We start from the raw sequence: 18,902 nt of genomic DNA on the forward strand, positions 1-18,902 counted from the left end.
ATAAGCATTTACATTTATATTTACTCACGCGCTTATGAATATTGCTCAACTCCCTACCATCAAATGTGTGTAAGTATGTATGTGTGTGTACTCGAGCAATATTTTGTGACTTTTCAAAAAAATTTCCAATTTATTATTATCAATTCCTTAAAATCAGTAAATGCTTGATATTTGCCTGAAGTGATAATATTCCCAACTGGGCTTTGTTTTCGAGTATTCCGTACATACATATGTACATATGTATGCAGATCCATTGTACTTGTAATTTTATCTCGAGTATGACTTTTTGTTTACAATTTTGAAAAAAAAAACACGGTTACGTTGAAGTATACAACAATACATATATATATAGGTTCATAAATAAATATTTTCATATACATAAATATATATAATTATATAAAGTAATGTAAATTGTTTATATACAAGGTCTGTCGCAAAAGAAACAGGACTGTTAAAAAAACAACAAAAAATTAATATTTTTCAAAAGTTATATTTTTTTATTCAAAGTAGTTTTCTTGTGCTTCGATCCAGCGTTTAGCCCGGTCAATTAGCATTTCAAATGAGTGTTTAAGGTCATTTTTCGGAATGTTCTTGAGAATATCGGTCGTCGCCTTTTGGATAGCTGAAATGTCCTGAAACCAGTGTCCTTTCATGGGCAAATAAAGTTTTCCAAATAGGTAGAAATCACAGGGTGCCAGATCAGGTGAGTAGAGTGACTGATTAATAGTTACTATGGAGTTTTTTGTCAAAAAATCAGTGACAAGCGTCGACCGCTGACACGGCGCATTATCGCGCAACAGGCGCCAGGACCCTGCCTCACGGTATTGTGGTCGAGCACGACGAATGCGTGACAAAGGACGCTTCATAACACCAAGGTGAAACACAGCATTAATCGTTTGGCCAAGTGGGACGAACTCTCGGTGTACAATACCCACGGAATCGTAAAAACAATTCAGCATTGTCTTTGTTTTTGACTTCTGAAGGCGACCGACTTCTGATCGTCACAGAGGCCCTCACGACCTGCTTGGAATCGCTTAAACCACTCATGCACATTACTACGGAATAGGCACTGATCACCATAAACTTTTTTCATCATTTGAAATGTTTCGGTAAACGTTTTCCCAAGTTTAAAACAAAATTTAATATTTGCTCTTTGTTCAAAACGCATTTTACGACCGATGACCAAAGCTGCTGTCACTTTTTGATCGATAACATCGATTTTAGTTATCCAATTGTCTTTAAATTTTTACGAAATGTCAACAGGAGATCAAACTTTTTATTTCATATACCCACCAATAGGTGGCGCCACCAGAAACAATTATATTTAAAAAGTTCTGTTTCTTTTGCGACAGAACTTGTATATTTATTTGATACCGACGGTAATGTGAAATTTCTTAAAAAAGAGAAATATGTAATCAATTTTAAGAGGTTATACACAGTTAAATTCTTCAAAAAATCGATTTATTTTATTTTATTTCTTTAATGTGCATATATCTAAGGTTACACACAGAAAATTTCAAATCGTTCCGTGAATATTATCGAAGTTACTTGCAAATTTGCAAAAGCATTTCAGAGTGCTTGGAAGTGCATACCAAATTTAAAACGCCTTTTTCGCAAAATAAAGTTTTCAAAGTCGGCTTAAATTTTAACAACAGCTTTATAAATTTATTTTTTTAATAATGAATCGATTTTTTTTAGCGATAAATATTTTTTTATAAACAATATAAAGCCGAAATTTTGGCCAAAAATCGAATTTTTTTTTGGGAAACCGCCATTTTGTCTAAAATTTTTATTTTACTTATTCCTTCGATTAGTTAATAGACTTAACATTATTTTAACGTTTTTGCTTACATGGGATTCAGTTCAGTGGTTACCGCAAAATGTCTTGTTTGAGATGAGCTCCCGAAGATCTGCTGTAGTTCCTTCCCAAATAAATATTTCTACTAATACTAAGTCTTAAAATATAGTTAAGAAATACCATAATATGAGTATAAACTTTGGATCAATAAATTAAGTTTCAAATTTCTCAGAAAAAAAATATGGAAAATTCGCCTTCTACGTGTATTCTTAGATCCTCCACAGCTCCGAAAGTTGCTCCATTCTGCTCTGTAGGACTTATAGAGGACATCTATCGTTTCAAACGCAATGCTCAACCAGCGCGGTTCAGAGTGGGTTTATACGTAATTATATTTCATAAAAAAATTTAAGTGGAATGAGAGACTTAATCTTAAAGTCATCATAAATGTACCGTTTTTTTTATTAGTTAAATAAGAAACAAATGCGGCAACTCCAATATTCAATATATAACCATTTCCATTTGAGTTGAATAATATTCTTCATATGTTCGTCGTTGAGGCTATATTTCATTCAAACCTCCTTCTTCACATATTCAAAAAAAGTAATAGCAAGTAAAGAGTAATAGCAAGCATACATCTTAGAATATCACTAACCTGGCCTGTTAAGCCAAATGAAAAGTCACGGCCACACGCAGCATTATTAGCATTAAATCCAAAGAAATCGACTGAACATATCACTCACATATATTTGGGTATAAGAAAACTCTGTGCAAAGTGGGTCCTGAGCGAGCTCACTTTTAAACAAAACCAAACAAGAGTTAATGATCCACAGCAGTGTTTGGAGATGTTCAAGCGTAATAAACTATAATAGATGAAACATGACTCCAGCGTTTCACTTCGAAGTCCAATCGGATGATAGTCCTACACGATGAACCCGCTTCAAAACGTGGAAAAACGCAACAGTCGGCTGGCAAGATTATGGGGTTGTATTTGAAATGCACATAGAATCATTTTTACTAACTACCTTGAAAAAGAAAGAATCATCAACAGCGACTATTAACATACGCAGCATTATAGGACCGGTTGCCCGACATCGCCGAAAAAACAGCCGCATTTGAAGAAAATGAAAAGGCGGTTTTCTTAGTACAATACATCGTGTTACAAGTCAGTGAAAACGATAGTAAAAATACATGAATTAGGCTGCGAATCGCTTCCGCATCCAACGTATTTTCCAGATCTGGACCACAGCGACCATTTTCTGTTCTCGAATTTCAAAAGAATGCTTGTTAGGAAGAAATTCTCGACGAATAAAGAGGTGATAGCCGAAAATGAGACATATTTTGAAACAAAGGACAAATATTAATACAAAAATGGTTTCGAAAAGTTGGAGGGTCGCTAAATTCATAGAATCACACCTGAAAAGAAATAGGTTGAATAAAAAAACCAATTTCGTCATAGATATGTGGTTTCCTATGCTAGTTTTGCAGGATGTCTGTAAAACCGAAAATAAACTTCGACCACTCTACAATGTCCGTCTGTCTGGATGTTCGTCGGTGAACTATAATAGTGCCTCAGTTTTTAAGATATTGATCTGATATTTTGCACATGATCTTCTCTCTTCAAGAAGCTGCTCACTTGTTGGAACCGCCGAAATTGAACCACTATAGCATATGGCTGACATACAAACAGAAATCAACAGAAATGTCAAAATCAAATTCTCGTATGAAAAAACTTTTTTATTTGGCATGAATTATTTTCTAAGGCAGCGCAACAACTGTGGCTCTGTTAGAAGACTCCCAAGTCACTTTTAAAATAGTTAAAGTATAACTTTCTTCGTTTTGATTTTAAGGATTGAGTGTTCTCCTAGTAACACATGTTGAGCTGCCGCTCTGGTAAAAAATTATATAAAATATTTAGATTTATTTTAGAAAGAAAAATAAGTTTTAGAGACAACTCGTTTATTACTAAATTAAGTACTTACCACAGAAGTTTAATATATTTGATATATACCGATAAACGTTTGAAAACAATTTTGATGTTTCTAGAAAACTTAGTAGAATTAGCATGCAAATTTCAGTTTCTTTAATTTATCTAACGAGAATCGGTTTAAGGTATACTTGAACACAGATTACTGTCTGCTTCCTTGCTGCAGCTGGTATTAACTCTCTTCTGGGAAACGCTAACATTTTTATGTTACACAAAAATACCAAAAACGCAGCAAACTACATACAGCTTCCGGTGGCAGAGCAAAGCGACCATCAAATGGCATCAGCGGGCCATTTGACTTGCGGAGAGAGATTACGCGCGCATTTGCATGTAATATGCAAAGTAACCATGATAACTGTAAAGATAAACCGCAACTGCATTTAAAAGACGGTAAACTACGTACAAATCACAGCTGCAAGACAACGCATTTGACATCGCATGGTCACAGACACACCGGAGTGATGTTCCACCGGATGACAATGTAAATGCGATTTATGAACTCACGCTGAAAGCAAGACAAAATGCACAAAACCGAATAGGACCGCAAGTGGTGTGCGGGCGATACGCTAAAGTCATGTACGCTGTGACTATGTCCACCAGTGAACTCATCTTCTATTGCTGGCTGGCGCAGTCGGTGTTGCGGCACATAGGAGTGGCATCTTCAGAAATCATCGCACTCAATTACATGTCAAGCATGAACGTCTCACGAAATGGAATTGGAAAACGTGCAGCAACAACGCGCTGCGCTCGCGTCCATCTCCATGCGCAGTCGCGAGTTGTGGGCATGGTGCCGTTGGTGCAGAGTTCAAGCATTGATGCTGGACCACAAGCGTAGACTTGAGCGGCGCATATGTGTGGTGCGTATGGGTATGCGTATGGCATACAACATAAAGCCATCACTAACAAAGCGCAACGAATTTGTTGCAAGGTCCAAGCCGAGCCACCGCCACCTTCGACTTCTAGCACAGCATTAGCACAGTGGTTTCCATCATCACCAACAGACAAACGGGCAGCAAACGACAACTATGATAAATGCAATAACAGCAAAAAATGTGCTCTTTTGAGGCTGCGTTTATTTTCCACGCAGCGTCGCCTGTCAACGCAATCGTTTTGTGTTGTTAAATGATCTTTGTTGTCCACCCTGACCGGTTCACCGGCGTTGTGAGCTGGTGAGTTGTTGAGCGCTGCTCTTGCAACATGCAATCATTTATATTTGTTTTGGTCGACAGTGTCGTGGACATTTTGGAAGTTGCATAGACAAAAGTGAAGTTTTTGAAAATTGAAAAATGATGCCCTAGGCGAGGAAGTTAAATGCTCCGCAGAAAGTCTAGGGGCATGAAACTGCACAAACAATCTGTTTACCAAACAAGAAGGCAGAATACTTAAACAAAGAATATGGGTAAAATCTTCGTTGGAATAATCAGAAAAAAGTCACTCCTTTGAAATCTACAATTAAGATGTGTGCGGCCGAAGTTAGGAAGAGCATTGACTTCATCAAATCTCTACTAGGCGTTGTTCCAGCTGCGCCTTTTATGTCTTTACTCATAATAATGTAATAAGATAATTGTCCATTAAGGCAGGAATCTCCTAAAAATTTTTCAGATCAAATCGCTATAGCTTATAGCTGCCGTACAAACTGATCGGTCGAAATCAAGTTCTTTAAGTAATAATGTTCGAGAGGCAGGGTTCGAGCTTACACCACAGATGTCGAAATATTTCAGAAATAGCGCTTGTCGGAGTCGAATGGAGTTTATTTTCTTTGAAATGGGGATAATATCGATTGTGAATCTCTGTGCGAATTTTTTCTCACATATCTCTAAATCCAATCAAGCCACACGGATGTTAGTTAGGACAGTAATTGGTAATGTCTTATGACAGTCTTGGAAAAAAATTGTAATGAAAGTAATTCAGATGATTAATTCTTGTTATATAACAAAGCTCGCTATAATTGATTTAAATGGAAACATGAAGATCTCGTTAACGGAAAAACAAGCTTTGAGAACCTTAAATAGATTAGTTGGTCCATTTAAGTGTGCCTAATAAGATGCGAATTTGATGTATAGTAAAGCTAGATGTGAAGTACGCATAAATCCATCAGTTAAAAAATCTCAGATTATCCTTACAGCTATGCTTATCGGAAGACACCGGAAGGAAAATAGCTCAGATCAACATTTTTCAAGATTTTTTAGAAAAGAAGATTCACTTGGTCCACAAACCATTGAGAAAATTAGTACATCCAAGAAGAATGTGCGATGGATCTAAGATCGGAGAAAGACGAAAGGCGATTTCGGTATATAATTTCGATGAAAAAATACTACCTTCCACTAGATTATATAGTTTGGACCCTTTTGTACAGATTCTGATCTTTGCGTCCGTGGATCCGTCTACCCGACCACTGCAGTGTCTGACAAGCGGAGATTACAGCAATTAAATAAAACATCACTGTTTTGACAAGGGATGAATATATTTATATAAGAGATAGCCAAGCTATTTTGAAATCCCTAACGTCTCTTAGAGTTTCGTCAAAGAGAGTGAAAGTATGCCTTGATCTCTTCTTCTTTAATGGCGAAGACACCGCTTACGTGGTTATAGCCGAGTTAAGAACAGCGTCCAAGTCGTTTCTTCTTTGCACAATGTGGCACCAATTCGAGATACCAAGTGCAGCTTGGTCCTCTCCACCTGATCTCACCAACGGAGGGGAGGTTTTCCTCTGCTTCCTCCGGCGGGTACTACGTCGATTACTTTTAGAGCTGAATTATGTTCATCCATACGGACGACATGGCCTAGCCAGCACGATAATCGCCACTGCTAAAGTGAAAAAAACATTTCTGTCGAAATGTCATTGTCCATGTCTCTGCACCATATAGCAGGACATGAGTAATGAGTGACTTGTAGAGTTTGGTCTTTGTTCGTCGAGAGAGGATTTTACTTCTCAATTGACTACTCAGCCCAAAATATGTAGCAGCTGCTGCCAAGAGTTAGCCTGCGTTAGATTTCGAGGCTCACATTATTGCTGCTGTTAATAATGGTTTCAAAATGAACGAAATTATGAAAGACTTCGTAGTTATGACTGTCAATAGTGACATGGGAGTCAAGTTCCGAGTGCGACGACTTTATTTGATAACAAGAGATATAGTATTTCGTCATTCCCTTGTTCACTACCAGACCTATTTGCTTCGCTGGGATCTAATACCTTACACCTACAATGGGTTCCAGGCCATGTTGATATTTCTGGAAAATGTGAAGCAGATGAATCAGCCAGAGCAGGTACCAACCTACAATTATAATCCGGAGAAGAGAAAATGCCGACTATTGAAACTCAAAAGATATACGAAATCTAGTAGGATTGCTAACAGGTCACTGTCTAATTGGCCGAAAAGTCAGCACTCTGCAAACAGCACACAATGCTTATTGCAGAAGCTGTCCGGAGATAGAAATGAAGAGACTATAAAACACGAATGCAAAGCTTTGTATAGGGAAAGAATTGCAACTTTCGGACGAGAGTTGCTTGACAATGCTGCGAATGTTTCATTGATACAAATTTCAGCTTCATCAGAAACACATTGGTTGAGAGAGGACACAATAGAGTAAGGCTTCCAAGAGCCCCCTAAAGACTTAGTTGCGTCTTCAGACACTCACTCAACCTACCCACCACGCTACTAAGGTTGTAAAATTTGATTGTTTCGAAGTAAAAAGCTGATTATGAGACAAAGCCGCACACGTTTGGAAGTTCCCCTGTGTGTGTGCATAAATATCTCATTTATCTCACGGACACTGTATTTTATTATTTTCTATAACGGTTGCCATAACCGCATCCGCTTTTCGAAAATGGTTACATAGAACTTAAATGTAACTGTTTATGGCGTTTATTAAAAAAAAAATTGATTTGGCCAGCAAATAAGCTCCAATCATTCACCTGTCTCAATTTTAAAAGTGTCGAAACGACAATATTCCCAAAAATAATGAGCGAGGGTTTTAGTAGCAGAAACGGCGACGAAGGTTTTTGAATCCGAGGGCCAGCCATAAAGCTTTAATCCCCTTTTGAAAAGCGACACTTCTATTCAAATTTTTCTTTTGCAGCTCTTGTGACGAGTACTTCATACAAACCTATTGCATTTATGCAGGCGGACCGCAAGCCACAAATTGCCGCTTGTTTGCACTACTTCGAAACATGTTGTTAGCATTTTTACTTTCAAAGCGAAAATAATTGCTACAGCGTTAATTTGCGAAGCGCAGCAAATCGAGTGCAACACAATGCTTGCCGCTCGGACAGGATTGTTGGAAAGCGGACAAAGGATTCAAATTGATGACGACTGAATCACATCATGACTCGGCCACTTTTGCGCAGCACACACCACATGTAAGCACTAACAGACGCACACACTTGTGCGCACGAGTAGCTGTGGCGACGTGCTGAAGGCTTGCAACATGAAGTGGAGGCAAAAAGTAGCGCCGAAAAGCGACGTTTCTGAAGAAGTGCAGCAAAATGTTGTTTGCTGTTTTGTTGAAGGAGCTCGTTATCAAGTCAAAATAATCAGCCCAGCAATTGTCATTGTTAAGTGAGCAGCAGCCACCAGTGCCACAAGTACATAAGCAACAAATACAAATAATGGCATAAATGTGCAACATCATGCAGTGGCAACAAGCAAACAATCATCATCAAGCAAAGCGACGAACAGATCAGCCACACGGCACATGTAGTAAAAACAAAAAAAACAGCAACAATATCGAAAATGAAAACACTACGGGAGATTATGAGCGGCAGGAAAACATCGCGCGCCAAGAATGAATGAAAAGCACAAACAAGTGCTGCAACACACATCACACACACGCAGTATTAAATGTACACTCATGTGCGGGTGTGTGTGTGTGCAGAGCGGCATGGTGTGTTGTGGAAGTGCTTGCGTTGTGGTCAAATGTGACAACAATGCAACATGATTCGCGAATTATAAGCGAAAATAATTTCGTAAATTTTTTAGAGCAATTTAATCACTCGCAATCACAGCGCGCGCATCAACAACCAACGAAAACAACAACAACAACAAAAACACGCAGCAACAAAATAATACACGTACTTGCCACAATGGCAACAAACAGCAGACGACAACAGTCGTTGACGCAGTCAACATACAGTCATCATATAAAATCTATCGGGCACGCAGCCAGCCTGCAGCGCCTTTTCATTTTCACGCCTCTGCCCCGGACAGCGTTGCCACCGCCCTTTGATTGTGGCGCTGTTGTTGTTGTTGCTAGCGAAGACGATGTTACGGTGTTGCGCTGCTGTCCAACAGCACAGCCCAGCCAACGAGCCTTTTGCCACTTTGCGGCAATGCAGTAGCACTGCGCGCCGAGTGGCATAGTGAGTGGCAAAGTGGCAGTTGCACGCGGCAATACCACGACCGGCGCGCGCATGCGCAAAGACACTGCTCAGTGGCATACAGCACCGTGCGCCAACGTCACTTCGAATCGGGCAAACGTGCAGGCGCTTTTAATTAAACAATACGTGCGCGCAAAAGTGTGAAAATGCGCACATTTCTCCAAAGCATTTAACATTTAACTGGCAAGAACAACAACAACAACAAACAGCCGAGGCAACAGCCATGCGGCAATTGTGGCACTGTGCGATTTGCTTTGGTTACTGTGCGTTAGCCACGTAGCGCAACTGTTGTTGTTGCTGCGGCCGCCACTAATGTGCAACTACTGTTCAACTCGTTGCAAGGATCCTCCATGTCAGCCGCACTTAGATGCAGTGAGTTATGAGTTGTGCAATCACGATTTCTTGTTTTGGCTTCTGTTGTGGAAGGAAGCACTGACTTTTTTGTATTTTCCACTGTTTTTGTTATAAGATCACTTTTGATAGCGTATAAAGGTTTCACTATACAAACAAAAAATGCATAATTAACCTGAATCATATATTTGTTCACTCAAGTTCATAGCATTGTGTATGTAAAAATTTTCCTAAATTAACATTTTTTCAATAGGGACGCTACAAAAGTAGACCGATAGGGACAGCAAACGACGCTATATTTTTCGCGCTCTTTTGACATACTTATGTATGTCTTCAGTAAATTTGCCTTTTCATTATGGAAAGATATACGATCCAACAATGAGTCGAAATTATTAAAATTTGCTAACGAAATTCGGAGTCAATGGCCTCAACTTTAAGAGCGGGGTTTTCAATAAGTGCGCTACAGCCCGAGATAAGAACTGAAACCATCATATATAGTATGTACATATATTTTTAAAAATGGCGCACTTACTGGTATGGATATTGATAGACTAGATTGTCAGCTTGAGTAGAAATATATGTAAATCACCGCATTCCGCAGATACAGAAATCCCTCTTCAGATATCATATTTTATCAAATAGTAATAGGTTTTGAACTACAGCTTTCTAAAAAATAACTGTTTAGTTAAATCAGCTTTGCTATTTTATCTTTAGACGCGTTTGTCTCGAAACTGCAGTTTTGGGTCTGGTTTGCGCGATTACTCGAAGACATATGATTTCACCATTATCAAATCTTGCCTGCCTGGAATGTATATAGTTATACAAACAATGAAATACTAGTTTTCCGACTTGATCAAAAATCGAAGATCGGATGTAACTCGAAAAATATTTAATTTTTTTCTGCAAAAATTTAAAACTTGTTTTAAAATATCCTTAAAATTGTAAAGCATTGCCTTTTATATTTCGAAATTTGATTACCCTTGTGTTGCAATCTAACAACTCACAACTTTATCGTTAAGTTTGAAGATTTTGATGTTATACCTACTCCGAACGTTTCGACATACGAGCGCAATTTCTGTTGTTTAATAACGTTAAATATTCTTCACAACCTAAAAAAGAAATTAAATCGCCAACATTTTTGCGCGTTATATTTGTTTTTTAAACTTTTGACGTGGATTTACTCAGCAAAAGTGCATCAATGAGCTTCATTTAATTTTTGACGATGATTAATTTTATATTCATTGCCTGTATTCATACTGATGCTGCATACAGGATTACGGAACTAATTGCTTTCACTATTAAGAATCGCCGGCTGGAACGCACACAGCTTGTATTGGTCATCATTCTTGATAGAACATTATAAATGTTGGTTGCTTTACTGGAAGAATACTCTAGGTGTACTTAAATTTTAATTTGGAAATCAATATTACTCCCAGATACTTCATCCCCTATAGTGAGCTCTATTTGTTCTTGTACTTTTCTGGTTCTTATGAGTAAAACTTCAGTTTTTTGCGCTGCCAGTTCCAGACTCACAGAAGAGAACCAGTGCCGTAGATCATTTACGCACTCATTGCATTTGCTTCTTAGGTCGACTAATTGTTTTGCCACTGTTACCACCATGAGAACGTCCGCATATGCTGTTAGTTTCATATCTTTTGGTTGCTGCCTTCTTAGCACCCCGTCATACATGAAGTTCAATAATAGTGGGCCTAACACGGACCCTTGGGGTACTCCACTCGAGATAGATTAGCTTTTGGCTCCATCGTTCGTATGATAAATCGTTATAATGTTTCTGAGGTATTCTGGGGCGCGAATTTTTTCCAGGGTTTTGATTATGTGTGCCCATTTTGCCGTGTTGAACGCATTCTTGACCTTCAGGGTAATCAGCGCGCAGTACTTATTTGTGCCACCTTTTTACTTTTTGCTACTTACTCGATTTTTCACAGTATCGACGACTTCTCGTAGTGCGTCCATTTGATCTCTTTTTTTTAAAGCCGTATTATTGCTCTCTTAATCCACCGGCTTTCTGGATTGCTAACTCCAAGCGGTTTCGTATTATACTTTCGTACAATTTACACATTGTGTCGAGCATACACAAAGGTCGGTAAGATGAAGGTTCTTCAGGTGGTTTCTTTGGTTTCGAGAGCAGAACCAAACGCTGTACTTTGCACGAGTCGGGGTATGCCATCTAATCCAGATGCTTTGTTGTTTTACATTTTCTTTGCTATGCCCAGCAGCTCTTCTTCTGTGACTAATGGGAGTGACTCTGCAGCTTCGTTTCATCGCTTGGTATATATACTCGGGAATAGTGTTTCGACGACTTTTTCCATAAAATATGCATCTTTAGGTTGTTGGTGCCTATTTTTAAATCTCCACATACAGATTTTGTAAGCAGTTCCCCAAGGGTCAATGTTTGCTTTTTCACAAAGCTTCTCAAAACATGATTTTTTGCCGTATTTACCTGTGTGAACACATATGTACATATATATTATAAATATATGTATATATATAGAAGCATATAGTATTGTATGTTTATGCATGCATGTGTATGTGTTCGATTTCGAATTAAGGCGCTGCTTCATTTACTTAACTGCACCGTAAAGAAGACATTAAAATGCAGCAAGTGGCCATTGACGAAAAATACGACTGTCATTGACTAATTTTCGTACATGAAAAGATCGGTGCAACAACAAAACAACAATTCGGCTATTATGCATGTGTGCAACAAATTTTGTGTAGTAAACAATGCATGTTTAAGCAGCAACAAGGCAAAACAACGCGGCAAAGGGCCATAAACGAAACAGGTTGCGCTCAACGAGAGCTCGAGAAGCAACAACAGCAGCAACAATATACGACTGTGTCATCTTTAATGCAGTGGCATTTTAAAGATTTTGTGAATTTTTAATGTTTATTTTTTTGATTTTTCGGGGAGCGGATGATTTGCATAAGAATGCCATTTCCCCAGCATGAGTGCACATGAATAAACTACATTTTATAGCACAAATAGGTAGCGGCGATCGGAATTGGTATTGGTGCAGACGACGGCATACCTTTTAAGTCCCCTAATCTGATGGCTGATGAGCCACTGTGCGCGCGTACTCACAATAGCAACACACACACACATACATACACATACACCTGTTGCACTTGATTTGAGTTAAGGTAGTGTAGTGTGGAGAGGAATATAATTAGTTACTGTTTGACTTGCTACAACACCACTAAACGAACTTGTGCTGACAGACTGGCCCAACTCTTTCTCATTAACACCGGAGTTAAAGTGGAGAAATGTCTTCAGAGAAGTCGATTTTATTTTGCTATGTTTAGGCTTAAACGCTAATGAACTGGACATGTCAACAAAGCAATTATTTCTAAATATGTTAATATGAGGCTTAGCTACACTTTGCGGTGGCCCAGAGAAATATACTACACCCCAAAAAATAGACTAAACCATCAAATTTATGTTTATGTTCAAATATGTTTTCATGTAAGGCAAATTAATGAACTGTGAATAACAGCAAATCAAGAGAAAGCCAGCGCCATAAACATACAAACATAAGGACACACTAATATATATAATAAAAGCAGATTTTGGTACTTACAGAATGTAATGTAATGCGCTTGAGACACCCGCTGGCGTTTTTCACTTTAAAATCGACTGATTTTCTCTCCGCATCATTCAATTAACATTGCACCTTGATTATGTTAATTAAATTATGTGTATTCTATTCACTTGACCAAATTCGGAATACAAGCATATGAAACCAGAAACCAAAACAAAAGTCATTATAATAGCCTTAAAGCTGAAAACAAACGATTTCATGGACCTGACCCTAACCAATCAATAAATCAACAAATCATCAGTTTTCCCGTGCGATTTCGACATGCAAGCGAGCTTTTGATTGAAGACACGGCAAATGTATGGAAAATGCTTAGAAAAAGAGAAATAATAAATATGTAGAAAAACCTTGTAGGAAAATAAATGATATTCCTTGAAATGCATGGACGGAACAGTAATGATCGCTCAATTAACCAAATAGAAACTTCATAAGGGAATTTTCGGACACAAACTTATAAGAGAAAGCTTTTGTGTTTTTTATGTCTTTTATGTCTTTTAGGTATTTTAAAATTGTTTAGTATATATATTATATGGTACAGTAATATATACAAATATATGAACACTTACTCAGCAGCCGTTGAATTGTATACTGAGCTAATTTCTGAAGTGTCAAATTAGAGCTTTCGTATACGTTTCTGATGAGCTGAGTGTATGGGAAGGGTTAAACTCTTTGACAGTCGATGTAAAAATATAAATATTAGAAACCGGCATTGAGTAGAATTTTTTTTTTCTGACGCCAGTATTTGTTATACTCTTTAACAGTTATATCTTATTCTTGTGATCACCATTCATGGCTATCTGGGTCTATCTAATGCTATCGTGAAGATTTTCCAACTCGTTGTCGAACATATGGAGCACTCGCATGTTTCAAATTGGCCCACTAACTTACAAGGTTACACAGGTTTCCTCGTGTAAAACAGCGTTCTAATTAATTTTTTTTCAATATAAAACATGAAATATTTTATTACAATTTTTTATTGTTACAAACATACACTATTAACAAAAACATTCTAAATTTAAAAAAAAATATGCGAAACTCGGCCATTGGGACGCCATTACCGGTGACCCCTCCGCGTTGGCAAAATAACTCCTTACAGGATCATCTAAAGTGAAAAAAGTGCGTGTTTTAGTCAAAACCTTAACTTACAAAACTGAAAATAGGATTTTTGGCAGACATTTTTACAAAAAATATTTAACTTTCAGTGAGAATTCGAAAACAAATCCTTCCTCTAAGTCTTTAGGAATAGATCTGTGTAAAATTTCATGAAGATCGGCTGAGTATTTCTCGAAAACTTACCAACCGACTTCAAAAACACAGTTTCGAGAAATACGCGTTTAAAGACGGAGCGCTTAGCTCAACTGGCATCGAGCGCAAAAGTTCTCAAGGCTGTATCTCCGAAACTATTACGCAGATCAACTTTAGAACATTATTTTTTAGGTCGGATAAGTGTCGAATTTAATAAGAAAATAAAAAAAAATCGTTTTTTTGAAACCCGTAAGCCCAAGTAACCCCTTAACACTTGGCATATACATATCTTCTTTGTGACCATCTTTTATGGCAGACCGGTTTCTACAAACCTATCCAATGCTAGCGCGTAGATTATTAAACTCGTCGTCGATCATATAGACCACTCACTTACAGCATGTTTGCAGCATTCTTGCGAGATTTACGAATCATACGATACTTACTTTTGATAAAGCAGATCCTAGAAAATCGTTTGCAACAATTGAACAGATACTCTCTTATCACGAATTTCCCACAACTATCAAAGCAAGACGCAACCAACCCATGACAATTTTTTTGCCGATTTCGATTGTTTAGATGAAAAAAAATGGAGCAGGTTCTCACCTGGTCAAATGATACGAACACACAAATAGTCACGTTTAGGTTATCACACACTAGTATGAATGTGTCAGGCTAGCTCCGACTAGCTAGCGTTTCGCTACAGGGTGTCTTTAATATTGCATATGTTACTACATATCTTATAGTTAAAAACCTTTTCGTTCCACGCAACACTGGTCATATAAAGATGCCACACACTCTTGCTACACTCTCGCATACAAAGTAATATGTCTGTATGTAATGGAGTTGCACACACCCGCATAATACCAACCACACACGAGCCGGGAAAATAAGTTACATTTACTTCGCTGCGGTTCACCTTCTTCAAATTGTATGCAATTATTCTCTCAACTGCACAGCAGTCGAATTGGCTCCCACAATTAATCATTCGTCAACAAGTTCTTTTGGGTTTGTCTTCATTTTATTGGTAACACAAATCGTTGGCCATACGGAGTCAGTTACGTGCGTGTGTGGACGTGTGTGTATGTATGTGTGTGAGCTGTCGGATGTGCAATGACTTAGAACTGTTTAATTATTTCGCCTGAATTTATTAGTGCAGCCCTTTTCACAGTTCAAAGGTTGGGCAGCTCAGCAAATTTATTACGATTTTTATTCAATTTGTAGGGCAGATGATGTGAACTTGAAGTTTGAACTAAGCAAAAAGACCCCATATGCTAAGATAATACCCAAATGTGGGTCACATTGTTAATCATTGCTGCCTGGAGCTTTTCTGTGTGGTCCAAAGTTGAAAAAGAGCCAATGAAGCGATGGTGCAACCGAAGCTCAATTGCACACATTAACAATAAAATGCCACAATTTATGGTTTATAATAAAAGTTTGTGTAATAAAGAACTGATGCTTTATGTGAGAAAATAGTCGATTATGGCAAATCTCAAGCTTATTTCTAGTTAACAATCTAATTTTTAGAATAGGACAGCCTATCGTATGTTTCATGTTTTCCCTTCATGCGACAGAATTTTGAGATCTGGTACTTTCTTCGTTTTCTTTCATAACAAAAATGTACATTGACGACCTGTGAAAATTGTTATTACAAAATATGCTTTCTCGAGATTTACCCAAAGTATATTTATTGCAAGCTTCCTTAAATCACTGCTCCGGATATCTGTACAAGAAAGTAAACTAATCTGGAAATCAGATATACGTAATATGATCGTCGACCAAAAAAACGTCCTTACAGAATATCTTAGGACATACATTTTGGAACGCTGGTTTATTTTGTTTCAAAGCTCTTGTTGGTATATGACTTAACATGGAGCGTTATGGATGGCTGATACTCGATTAACAATGGCCGCAACTTGAAGAATCACACTCAGCGAACCTTTCGTCCGCCAAATTAACAGTTTGGCTACAAATTTTATTAATTGACCACCTCTAGATGCTTTTGTATGCCGACTCAGGTCTTCGAGATGAATTCAATCGTGAAATTGAACCACAAATCACATTCTTGATTACCTGGATGAACTATTTCGAAGGGCATTTTACAATAAAGGACATATTGTTACATGACAAGCGTAGTACGACTTTACTGTAATATGTCCTTATGCCGTTTCTATAACTTTTCGATGTGGACCATGATTTGTAACATTATTCATTTATTTTTGCTTATATTAAATTTTTTATGCCATGTTAAGAAAATATCTTTGGTTTTCGTTTTTTATTTGTTACAAAAAATCACAACTTAACATAAAAAAGTTCAAGCATACAACATTTTAAGCTGAAAATCCGATTTTCACTCTTGTTCATACCCTTGTTTTACAAGCTTGTAGTGCAGTCAATCCATCAAGTACTTATGACACATTCGCTGTCAGCGTAATCAATGCTTTGGTGTCAAAACCATACCAAAGCACACACTTTTCGAAATCATCATGCCTCATTGCTTACATATTCGTATGTAACTGATATTTTGGGTGCAATTATACAAGTAGGAGCTTGTCTGTCTTTACTGTTTCCTAAGATACATATACATATGTAGGTTGGCTTTTATATTTTGGGATTCGAGAGCAGAAACAAATATAAATTATCGTAATTACTTTGTTGTTTTTTCTTCAAAATATGCATGCCTTTGAACCAATTCGTCGAAGCACTTTTGGCACTCTGATCTTTAGGGATACTAAGCGTGCTTTTTGAATACATCAACCGCCCCTTCAGGTATCGATAAACGTTGACTTCTCAGTTAATTTTTTTTGTACGAGAATAAAAAAAAGTCAATCGGAGCCAAGCCAAAACTTTACGGGGAATCAAATCAATGTTTTGAGTGCTCTAAAATGCAAAATGTTTCAGTCGCAGTGTGTGAGAGCTCGCACTGCCGTGGTGAAGAGTGTACCGTCTTCGATTTTCCTGATTTCTTGAACCACAACTGACAAACAAATGGTTGTTTACCACTCAGAATTTACTGCTCTGCGTTGTTCTAGTGATATGGTTGCGACATGTCCAGTTTTCCCAAAAAAACAGGCAACCATTTTCGGAAATGCTTCGTGCGCGAACTATTTTTGTTGCATTCGGTCCATCTCGAAACACCCAAACAGCCGACTGCTGTTTACTTTCCGGCGCAGATGCGTAAATCCACCATTAAATATCTATCACTATATTAAAGCCGTGTTTCGAAGCACCGCTATCGTATTCTTTAAACATTTCTCTCGATTAATCGACACGACCTTTTTTTGAGCGATCGACAAATTGTTGGGATCCAAAGTGAGTTAGTTTACAGTCAAATATCCATGCAATATTGAATGTTTGCTGGCCCTATAATGCCAATAGTTCCGATTTCGAATAGGTCTCATGACGATCTGGCAATATTGGTTTGTTCACAGCATCAACAGTTTTCTGAATAACAACTGATTTTGAGCGACCTTCTGGAAACTCGACTTGGAGTGATCTACTACCTCGAATGAATTCAATATACCTGGGATAAATATTGGTCCTTGACTCTTCATCGTCAAAAAATGAATTAGGTTCATTTATGCACTCTCGGCGAGTTAAATCAAATCGAAAGTTCTAAAAAATAATCGCGTTAAGATTTTGGCAAAACAATTCCATTTTCTGGTCGAGCAGAATATTTCAAGTTACTGTAAACAACAGAATTAGTGCTCATATGTCAAACGCTCTGAGTATGCAAGCAGTGAAAAATGTCAAACTTTACAATGAAATTGTGAGTTTGCCGATTGCAACACTAGAGTTTTCAAATCTCGAAATATAAATGGCAACCAGAAAGAAAGAAAGAAAGACTTGTTGTAATAGAATTTTATGAACTGACGCCGAATTTAGTGGTGGTTACAACGTAAGTCATGTTAAGATTAACTCTTTTTATTGTTTGAAAAACTGCTTTAAAAATTGAGAGTCAATAGTTCGAAGTCTTTTCAGATACGGCTTATGATTCCTAAATACTTAAGTTTACTTTCTTCTGAGTTAAAAATCCCTCCTTTATAAAATATATGACAAGATCAGAATTCACTCTTCAAACTCACAAAACAGTATTGCCTGCTTGATCCATAACATATACCATATATTACACCTTCATAAATACCTACATACATACAAATATATACATATGTACTTATGCTTTCGTTTTTTATTCGTATGCAATAAATAATAAGAAAATATTGAATTGCCATACAAGTGAAATGAAGCGTAAACCGACTTGCCGCTTCTGGAATTGAAATCGAAAGGAGTTGAGACAAAAAGTGTTATTACAACGTTGTAAAAAATCAATTTTTTCGTAGCTAAGCGTTCAGTGCGGTAGCCGTTGTTATCGGCACTTGAAATCGCAGCATTTTAGTGCGAAGTACGCACTCGAAAAACACGACTTGAGCGATCGTATCGCAATATAATCAAGCACACAAACACATCGCTCTACCCGAATATAGCAACCAAGCAGCGTTCACAGACCGACCGGCGCATGCAACAGTAGTGTTG

The sequence above is a fragment of the Bactrocera tryoni genome, chromosome 1 (assembly GCF_016617805.1).
Source record: "Bactrocera tryoni isolate S06 chromosome 1, CSIRO_BtryS06_freeze2, whole genome shotgun sequence".
NCBI lineage: Eukaryota > Metazoa > Arthropoda > Insecta > Diptera > Tephritidae > Bactrocera > Bactrocera tryoni.